The sequence below is a fragment of the Palaemon carinicauda genome, chromosome 28, assembly GCF_036898095.1.
Source record: "Palaemon carinicauda isolate YSFRI2023 chromosome 28, ASM3689809v2, whole genome shotgun sequence".
NCBI lineage: Eukaryota > Metazoa > Arthropoda > Malacostraca > Decapoda > Palaemonidae > Palaemon > Palaemon carinicauda.
Window position 1 is genome coordinate 56,831,476 of NC_090752.1, and position 11,139 is coordinate 56,842,614.

Sequence of the window (11,139 nt, forward strand, 5' to 3'; positions counted from 1 at the left end):
CCAAAAATTATAAACAAAACTAGTAAAATTAAAAGAGCAGCAGCTAGGGACCAAAGATGTTGCAGAGAGTAAGTAATGCCCGAGTATTTCAAATAGAAGTACCAGAAAAAGAAAATTGGGGAAAGGGAGCAAAACTATAGCACAAATGGGATAGAGTACAAGTTAGGGCCATGAGGCCAATCAGTGCTAAGGAGCTAATAGGGACAATCACCACCAGGAGGTAAAATTTAAGAGGATGGCCAAGAAGATGAAGAAAGGGAAGAAAGACAAAGATGACTTGAAATAACAGGGAAGAGAAAAGTCATAATGATAATTGCACACAATGCTTAAACAAATTTGATTTGAATATCGTAACCACCTGGAAGTGCTGTACATTTTGACCCCTTGGATATTTCTAATGCAGAGGACTTTATACTTGAAAGATTTCAAAGTTGCTATTTTTGGTTCAAACAAAAAGTATGAAATTAAAGCTTACTTACTACAAATATTTTCATAACTTCATTGAATCTAATTTAACTTACATAAAAGCTAGTTTAAACGTATTGTCATTGTCAACTATTAAAAGAATTTACCTATCGATGAAATATCTGTCTTACAAAACCCCACTATTGAATAAACTGAAATATTGAACTACCTGTAGGTGATTATTCTTCAAGTGAAGGTTGATTACTATAAATACATCTTAATGATATTTATGATTGAAAAAAATTATGTATTTAAGCTTAGAACTAATTTTGGAAGTGATATGACTAAAGTTCTATTTCATTATGATGACCCTTAAACTTTTAATGAATAAGACAGAACATAGATGAGTACTAATTCAGCTAACTTCTGAATATAAAGCAAAAAACCAACATTTTCATAGTCAATTGTAACAGTATGTGAGAGCAAACCAACTAAAATATCCTTCACCCCTCATGGCAACAAATTTTGAATTTGTTAAAGTCTGAAGTAAAAACCTAAGCACATACCCTTTTGATCTACCATAAAAATTCACTACTGTACTTATAAATTTAATCTTAAGATGAAAGAGAAAACTTTCTTTGAGACAACAAACTATTAACCTGTTCTAATAATAACTGCAATGTACATTAATATCTTAATTCCAGCATACTTCCAGGTAGTTTTACATCACACAGTAGTCTTGTACTTCGGAGTTGGAAATCACACCTTGATGTTAAAATAATGTTGCAACAAAAGTTAAAATTCAACCTAAAAGTTGATCATCCACAATTGTGGAACCTCCAACATTTATACAGTAGTTCTATTATTAACTCTCTAATTTAACATTTGACAAGTGTCCATGATCTTAAGGCATTTACAATTAACAATCAAAATTACCTAACCACTAAGCATCAATACTACCACAAAATATATATAGTTCTCTTATATTTTTTTCATGATTCAATTTCAAAACTTTCCTTAAAACAGAAATTGGAAACATGTAATTCAAATACTAATCTAGACTTAAAAACCCTAATAGAAATGAAAGATGGTTGATTCGAATAGCAACTAATTTCTAATGTGACAGTCTACTTAAAAAAAATACATTTACAATATAATATAAACTAGAGTTTAACTCTGATATCGATATAGGTAAAGATAAGACTGCTGGCTATTTCAAGATAATGTACTGTGCAGTACAGTATACACAAAACAAGTTAGCAAATTCACCTTAATAAATTTAATACATCTTTTTAACACCTTGATTTCTCAACAAGTACAAAACTTAATATGAACACCTATTGAAATTTAAAGCTGCCCTTTTAAGTTTTTCACTCTTAATGTTCTCCATATATTTCAACTGGAAACTACTTTAAAATGTTATTTTTATAATAAAATAAATTTTTGAATATACTTACCCGGTGATTATATAAGCTGCAACTCTGTTGCTCGACAGAAAACTCTACGTTAAAAATCCGCCAGCGATCGCTATGCAGGTAGGGGGTGTACTTCAACAGCGCCATCTGTCGTGCAGGTACTCAGTACTCAATGTAAACAAAGAACTCAATTTTCTCCTCGGTCCACTGCGTCTCTATTGGGGGAGGAAGGGAGGGTCCTTTAATATATAATCACCGGGTAAGTATATTCAAAAATTTATTTTATTATAAAAATAACATTTTTCAATATTTAACTTAGCCGGTGATTATATAAGCTGATTCACACCCAGGGGGGTGGGTAGAGACCAGCAATAAATGTTTACATTATTATGAGCTAAGGATTTTTTATTTTATTTTAGCAGTTATCAAAATAACAAACTTAAAATAAATAAGTACCTGGTAAGGAAGTCGACTTGAACAATTACTCTGCCTTTTTAAGTACGTCTTCCTTACGGAGCCTCGCGATCCTCTTAGGATGCTGAGCGACCCCTAGGAGCTGAAGTATCAAGGGTTGCAACCCATACAACAGGACCTCATCAAAACCTCTAATCTAGGCGCTTCTCAAGAAATGACTTTGACCACCCGCCAAATCAAGTAGGATGCGAAAGGCTTCTTAGCCTTCCGGACAACCCAAAAACAATAATAAAACATTTCAAGAGAAAGATTAAAAAGGTTATGGAATTAGGGAATTGTAGTGGTTGAGCCCTCACCCACTACTGCACTCGTTGCTACGAATGGTCCCAGAGTGTAGCAGTTCTCGTAAAGAGACTGGACATTCTTAAGATAAAAAGACGCGAACACTGAATTGCTTTTCCAATAGGTTGCGTCGATTATACTTTGCAGAGATCTATTTTGTTTAAAGGCCACGGAAGTTGCGACAGCTCTAACTTCGTGTGTCCTTACCTTCAGCAAAGCTTGGTCTTCCTCATTCAGATGGGAATGAGCTTCTCGTATTAACAGTCTGATAAAATAGGATAAAGCATTCTTTGACATAGGCAAAGATGGTTTCTTAACTGAACACCATAAAGCTTCAGACGGGCCTCGTAAAGGTTTAGTTCGTTTTAAATAGAACTTAAGAGCTCTTACAGGGCATAAGACTCTTTCTAGTTCATTTCCAACCATACGATAAGTTTGGAATATCGAACGATATTGGCCAAGGCCGAGAAGGCAGCTCGTTTTTGGCTAGAAAACCAAGTTGTAGAACATGTAGCCGTTTCGGATGAGAATCCGATGTTCTTGCTGATTGATTGATTGATTGATTGAAAGTTTTCTGGCATCCTGACATCTAAGGTCATTGACGCCGATACCATTTACTGTATATGAAAATTAAAAGAGAATTCGATTAAAACCATAAAAATTAAGTAGTCATCAAAATAGTTATAGAGTTTTCAGAAGACCTGCTTCTGAAATAAATCTAAAAATTCCGCTCGCATAGTAAGACACATCATGTCCAAGAATCTTGGCAAGGATAAACCTGCCATCCTCACCTCGAGCCTCAAACAGATATCTATTTCTTAAGTTAGTAAAATTAGGGCATTCGGTCAACAAATGCCTCACTGTTAAAGGTACTAAGCAGTCCTCGCAGTGCGGTTGGTGTTGGCCCTTCAGCAGAAACTCGTGTGTCAACCGTGTGTGACCAATACGGAGACGACAAAGAGTCGTCTCCCATTTTCGGGGAATCATGTTATACCTCCAAGGTGATATGATATTTGTTACTTCCCTCATTTTATTGCCGTCTTGACTGTCCCAGTGCTGTTGCCATTTATCACAAACCAATTTCTTGATGTAAGGTAAGAGATCGTTACATGGAATGGGATACCTCCTTGGTAGCAACTCGGATGCCGCATTCTTCGCCAGTAAATCTGCCTTCTCATTCCCAGACACACCTACATGTGCTGGAACCCAACAAAATCGAACAGTTATACCTTTCCGTCCAATAATAAAAAGCCATTCTAAAATCTTTAAAACTAGAGGGTTACTAGAATTAAAAACTTCTAAAGCTTGAAGAACACTCCTTGCATCACTAAAAATTGTAAAATTACCCTCCTTTTCCAAAGCTATTTTCTCAATAGCGGTTAATATGCCATACAGTTCGGCAGTAAATATGGAAGCTGTTAGAGGAAGTGCACCTCTACAATTAAAATCATTACTATGTACTCCAAATCCAACGCCAGCATCAGATTTGGAGCCATCAGTATATATAAAAGTCGATCCCCTATGTTCTTCGACATGTTCCATAAAAAGAGACCTGGATTCTAAGTCAGTCATATTCTTCTTAACTCCAATAAAGTATTTACAAAAAGATATGTCAGGTAATTTCCATGGAGGCGTTGATGATAACTTGAATGGAAGTACCTTATTTCTAATTATATCCAGACTATTTAAAAATCGTTTCACCCGAAAGCCATAAGGTTGAGGAAATTTTGGGTGCAACTCAAAGTATGATGCGTGTCTTACAATGTTCTTGCTGAAGGCATGAATCTCACTGACTCTTTTAGCTGTGGCTAAGCATACCAGGAAAAGAGTCTTTAAGGTGAGATCTTTCAGGGAGGCTGATTGTAGCGGTTCGAACCTGTCTGACATAAGGAATCTTAGTACCACGTCTAAATTCCAACCAGGTGTAACCAAACGACGCTCCTTCGTGGTCTCAAAAGACTTAAGGAGGTCCTGTAGATCTTTATTGTTGGAAAGATCTAAGCCTCTGTGACGGAAGACTGATGCCAACATGCTTCTGTAACCCTTGATAGTGGGAGCTGAAAGAGATCGTTCTTTCCTCAGATATAAGAGGAAGTCAGCTATTTGAGTTACAGAGGTACTGGTTGAGGATACGGATACTGACTTGCACCAGTTTCGGAAGATTTCCCACTTCGATTGGTAGACTCTAAGGGTGGATGTTCTCCTTGCTCTAGCAATCGCTCTGGCTGCCTCGTTCGAAAAGCCTCTAGCTCTCGAGAGTCTTTCGATAGTCTGAAGGCAGTCAGACGAAGAGCGTGGAGGCCTTGGTGTACCTTCTTTACGTGTGGCTGACGTAGAAGGTCCACCCTTAGGGGAAGTGTTCTGGGAACGTCTACTAGCCATCGAAGTACCTCGGTGAACCATTCTCTCGCGGGCCAGAGGGAAGCAACTAGCGTCAACCTTGTCCCTTCGTGAGAGGCGAACTTCTGCAGTACCTTGTTGACAATCTTGAACGGAGGGAATGCATATAGATCTAGATGTGACTAATCTAGGAGAAAGGCATCTATATGAACTGCTGCTGGGTCCGGGATTGGTGAGCAAAATATTGGGAGCCTCTTGGTCATCGAGGTTGCGAAGAGATCTATGGTTGGCTGGCCCCAGGTGGCCCAAAGTCTCTTGCATACATCCTTGTGGAGGGTCCATTATGTTGGAATTATTTGTCCCTTCCGACTGAGACAATCTGCCATGACATTCAAGTTGCCTTGGATGAACCTCGTTACTAGTGATATGTCTAGACCTTTTGACCAGGTGAGGAGGTCCCTTGCGATCTCGTACAACGTCAGAGAGTAGGTCCCTCCTTGCTTGGAGATGTACGCCAAAGCCGTGGTGTTGTCCGAGTTCACCTCCACCACTTTGCCTTGAAGGAGAGACCTGAAGCTTTTCCAGGCCAGACGTACTGCCAGTAGCTCCTTGCAGTTGAAATGCATTGTCCTTTGACTCGAGTTCCATATTCCCGAGCATTCCCGACCGTCTAATGTCGCACCCCAGCCTACGTCCGATGCGTCCGAGAAGAGAACGTGGTTGGGAGTCTGAACAGTCAGGGGAAGACCCTCTCTTAGGTTGATATAGTCCTTTCACCAAGTCAGACAAGACTTTATCTTTTCGGAAACCGGGATCGAGACCGCTTCTAGCGTCTTGTCCTTTTTCCAGTGAAAAGCTAGATGGTATAGAAGAGGACGGAGGTGTAGTCTTCCTAGTGACACAAATTGATCCACGGATGACAGCGTCCCTACCAGACTCATCCACAGCCTGACTGAGCAGCGTTCCTTCTTCAGCATCTTCTGGATGGATAGCAGGGCTGGGGGCTGATCGTCTTGTTCAGCAACGTCCTCATCAGAGGGTTCCTCATCCGAAACTGATGAGGAAACGGCAACGGAGTGGGCAACGTCTGACTCGCTGAATCCGGTCGCACTGGTGGATGCGTGACGGAGCCAGACGCAATATCATGGAACTGCTGCACAGTCTGTGAACTGTCAACAACCATGGGTGTGCGAGGAAGCACAGCGTCAACCCGAAACTGTCTAGACCGTCTGGGTTGTGCAGTCAACACCCTACTGGGTTGCTGAGGTTGACGCACTGCGTCACAACAAGTCACCTCTGCTGGTTGTTGAACGTCCTGAACGTCAACAACCACCTCCGAGCGTCGGCTGGCAACCCACACTGGGTCGCATCGTTGGAGGAACCACCTCAACTGGCAGACGCGAGTAGGTTACCTCAGCGTCAACAGGGCGCACAACCGACCGGTTGGAAGGTTGTTGGCCAGAAGGTTCTTCTCCGCATTTAAGTCCTCTATCAAGGACGCAAGCTTGGACTGCATGTCTTGCAGCAAAGCCCATTTAGGGTCTACGGGAGCAGGTGTGGCAACAGACGGGGTTAGCGACTGAGGCGGAACCGTTTACCATCCCTGAAAGCCTTGTTATGCGTGACATAATAGTACAGCAAAACTTCAAAGGCTCGACAACAGCTGAGAAGTTGACCTGTAAACAACTTGGAGCGTCTCCTGGCTAGGCGCCAAGGAGAGTCTACCAGAATTGAGAAGTCTATCTGGGCAGAGGCATGAACTCCCAAGCCGAGAACTTCTCTCGTGTCATATCAGACTCTCGCTCTATAAACCAGTTTAAAAGAAGGGAAAGCAAAGGCTGTATCCCCCAAACTCCTCCTGGTGAAAAACCAGTCGCCTAGCCAACGTAACGCTCTCTAGGAGAGCGAGAGAGCACTAGCTTAAAAACAACGGCTTCGAAGTAGCTAGGCCTAGTGTAAGTTCTGACGTTTAGGCGAACGAGGAGCAGCAGTTACAAGATCCGGACGAAGATCCTTAAAAAAATCATCATGATTTAATTAAAGTCCATAGGAGGCTAAGCAGCTTAAGGCTCCTCTCCATCTGACAGAGTCCTCAAGGGAATATCAGTAGGAGGGAGAACAGCAACTTCCTCATCTACAGGAACCTTGTCCGATAAAAGCTGAGTCTCTCACTGGTGCATTAGTAGCGGACCAGAACGCAACGTCATGTAACTGCTAGACAGTCTGTGAACTGTCAACAACTGAACTGTCAACCACAACAGGTGCGTGAGGACGCACAGCGTCCACTCGAGACTGCTTTGACTGCCTAGACTGAGCAGTCAAAACAACTCTAGAATGCGGAGGTTGACGCACAGCGTCAAAACAAGTCAACTCCGATTGTTAGTGAACGTCTAGAACGTCAACAGGAGCATCAGCCAGTGGCCTAACGTCCAAATGCGGCTGAAAAACCACACGAGACCGCATCGAGTGTGGTTCTAAACAACCTGACTGACGTGACTAAGCTACGCCAACGTCAACAGTAAGCACAAAGGAACGTTAGGTTGGCTGAAAGCCAGGATATCGATGAGATAAACGGCTAGACTCAACGGACTAATCGGCAGAATAGTCTTCCATAAGGGAGGCAAGCATATACTGCATGTTTTGCCATACAACCCCTTAAGGATCAACGGAAATGGTTGTGGTAATAGACGAGGGTAACGTCTGTGACCGCAACACTTTGCCTACAAAAAAAGACTTTCGGAGTCTGTGTTACGCTTTTGTTAGGCGGCGAGCAGTTATCCGATGACTGCATAGGGTCAGAGCTGTCCTAATGGCTGTAACCAGGACGCTGGACCTGTCCTGAAAGGACTGACTTTCGCTTAAGGGCTTCGAAACCTTGTGACAGGTTTCTTATGCGAAAAGCCTACGGATGGCGAGGAGAAACAACGTCTCTCTCGTCTTATGGTAGGGGAGATCTTGGTAAGAAACACCCGATACCATAGAGGGAAAACGTCTGTTCGTTGGTCAAGGCCTCTCGAACCCATAAGTCTTTTGACATTACTTCTTCCCTGGGCTTGGGAGCTTGCAAGAGGTCCCGGACTAGGTGAACGACAGGCACGAACAGACGAACCCCGGGCTCGGACGCAACACTGTAACACTTTGCGCCTCGGACGCAACACTGTAACACTTTGCGCATATCACTTTATCACTTCGATTTTCTGTTTTGCACTTATTTCTACCTGAAACACGCAATTCTACCCTTCATTAAAAGGTAGTAATTGCGAAATTAGTCGTATAATGCAAGCTCATAATACCAGCAAAAAACAGAAAACATATTTTAAGATAAAAAGAAAAATCAGTGGCTGGGAAAGAGACTAAACACTAGTTCATATAACTACGTTTTCAATCTCTCACCGCACATAGCCTGGGGACGAGAATAAAAACCTAAAAACGTTTTATCCTTCCTCCCCGTACAGAGACTAGGGACGAGAGTAACACGAGAACAACGTTACCCGCTTGAACGGAACGTTTTCTCTCCTCTCTCTCCCTCCGTCTCTATCTCTCTCTCTCTTTCTCTCTTGATTTCGCACCTAAGAGAAGAGCCCAATTATATTTCGTCAAAAAAACATGTTATTTGACTAAAGGAAAAAACTGAAAGGTTTTTCAAATAAAAAGTTCCTTTAAATTAGAATTTAAAACATTTAAGCTAAGAAAGAATGAACAAAACGTCAGAATCGATTTACTCTTACTGCAAAGTGAAACCGTGATACACTCTCTTTCTATCGTAACGATAGAGCGCATGTTGAACGTCCTGAACGTCAACAAATGCGTAGCATAAAAAACTAAACGTTAGTTCATCTTTGAAAACAGTACGAAGACTATCAAAGAAATTCTTTCATAAAATATTACATTTAAAAAGTTTTAAATCCTTTACAGTGAACCCTCGTTTATCGCGGTAGATAGGTTCCAGACGCGGGCGCGATAGGTGAAAATCCGCGAAGTAGTGACAGCATATTTACCTATTTATTTAACATGTATATTCGGACTTTTAAAACCTTCCCTTGTACGTAGTACTGTTAACAAACCACCCTTTAATGTACAGAACACTTAATGCATGTACTACAGCACCCTAAACTAAAACAGGCACAAATATTAAAGGCGATTTTATATCATGTGTTTCCTAAACACCTAAAAAGCACGATAAAAAATGGCAACCAATGTTTTGTTTACGTTCATCTCTGATCATAATGAAGAAACAAACTCATTTAGTGTACACATATATGTACGTATGGTTAGTTTTTGCATCGATTATATTGATTATACAGTACTGTATGTTGATTTTTTTATTACCAATGTTTTAGTTTACGTATTTTTCTTAGGACTTCCAAATGAAATCTTTTTCTTTATGACGCCGCCTGAAACGACGGCGTGTACGCTCAGTAAACAACCACGCTCAGAACAAACAAGGCATTTAACACGCATGATGATAGTGATAAATAATGATACAGTACATACAGTATTTACAGTAAAAGCATTTACAAAATATGTTACCTTACAAATATAAATTATACAGTACTTGTACGTAGCAAAGCAGGAAAACAATTTGAGAGAGAGAGAGAGAGAGAGAGAGAGAGAGAGAGAGAGAGAGAGAGAGAGAGAGAGAGAGAGAGAGAGAGAGAGAGAGAGAGAGAGAGAGAGATTGTTTTACGTACGTAAATGTAAATTTTAAACAAAAAAAATATGATAGGTTACAACATGTAGACTTTTAAAACTTTCCCTTTAACTTAATGCATACAGTACGTACATTACTAAACTATAAAACAGGTTAAAGTAAAAAATAAAGATTGTTACTGTACTCACCACGAAAGAAGTTCAAGAAAAACTTGAATGACGATGGCGATGAATTTGCTGCACAGTAGAAATGATGATGATGAAGCTGATGATGTGTTCTACTGTGCAGTCAATGATAGTATTTTACGTCTCTTCAGACGGAGGTGTCTTTTCCTGGGACACCTCTTCAACTTCTTCAATTTCTTCCGAAGGCGTACTAGCAGGAGGAACTGGCTCTTTTTTGCGAGGCTGAAAAAACATTGTGATCGGAAGTTGTTGCCGCTGCTTCTTTTTTCGATCCAAGAGCATCCTGTAGGGAGTCGTGATGTCATCGACCTTGTTGCAGAATTGCATCGAGCGAACCATATCCTCGTCCCACTCTTGCAACATTTCTTTCGCCTCCTTCATATGGTTGCAGAACTTGGCGAGCCGTTCTAATGTTAAGCCCGTTTCTTCTACATTTTCTTGGGTCTCTTCCTGGGTACCCTCACTCTCTTCCTCACTTGCCGATTTCGTCAGGTCTTCGAGGTCTGCGTCAGTTAGGGGCTGGGAATGGCAGTCCAACAACTCGTCGACGTCTTCAGTCGTCATGTCGCCAAACCCGTCACCCCCAATTATGGCAGCCAACTGCACAGATTTCCGTATTGCAGAGTGTTGGATTTCCGACGGAGTAAATCCCTTGTCGTCGTAAACAATATCGGGCCACAGCTTCTTCCAGCTCGCATTTACGGTTGCAGGTTTCATCTCTTGAAGTGCCTTTTGAATATTCTGCAGGCACGTGGCTATGGTGTACTGCCGCCAGTACGCCTTCAAGTTGAAGTCTTCATCCTCGTCATCTTGGGCAGCATCCACACACGCAACGAGGTCCGCCAAGGTATTCTTCGTGTAGAGGGCCTTGAACGCCCTGATAACCCCCTGGTCCATTGGTTGAATTAATGACGTGGTGTTGGGTGGCAGGAACTCAACCTGAACGCCCTCACGCGACAGGTCAGTTGCGTGTCCACCAGCGTTATCCATAAGGAGAAGGATCTTGAATGGCAAGCCCTTCTCTAAGAGATATTCATGGACTTGCGGGATGAAACACTGGTGGAACCAGTTGGAGGTCAGCATCTTCGTAATCCATGCTTTTTGATTATGCATCCAGTACACGGGAAGGAGATTCTTATTTTTGTTTTTCAAAGCGCGAGGATTTTTCGACTTATAAATAAGCCCCGGCTTTAACAAAAATCCAGCAGCATTGCCACACATCACGAGGGTAACGCGATCCTTGAATGCCTTAAAGCCAGAGGCTTTGGCTTCCTCTTTGAACAGGAAAGTTCGCGACGGCATTCTCTTCCAAAACAAGCCGGTTTCATCCATATTAAACACTTGTTCCGGCTTGTATCCACCTTCAGCGATAATGTTCTTGAAAGTC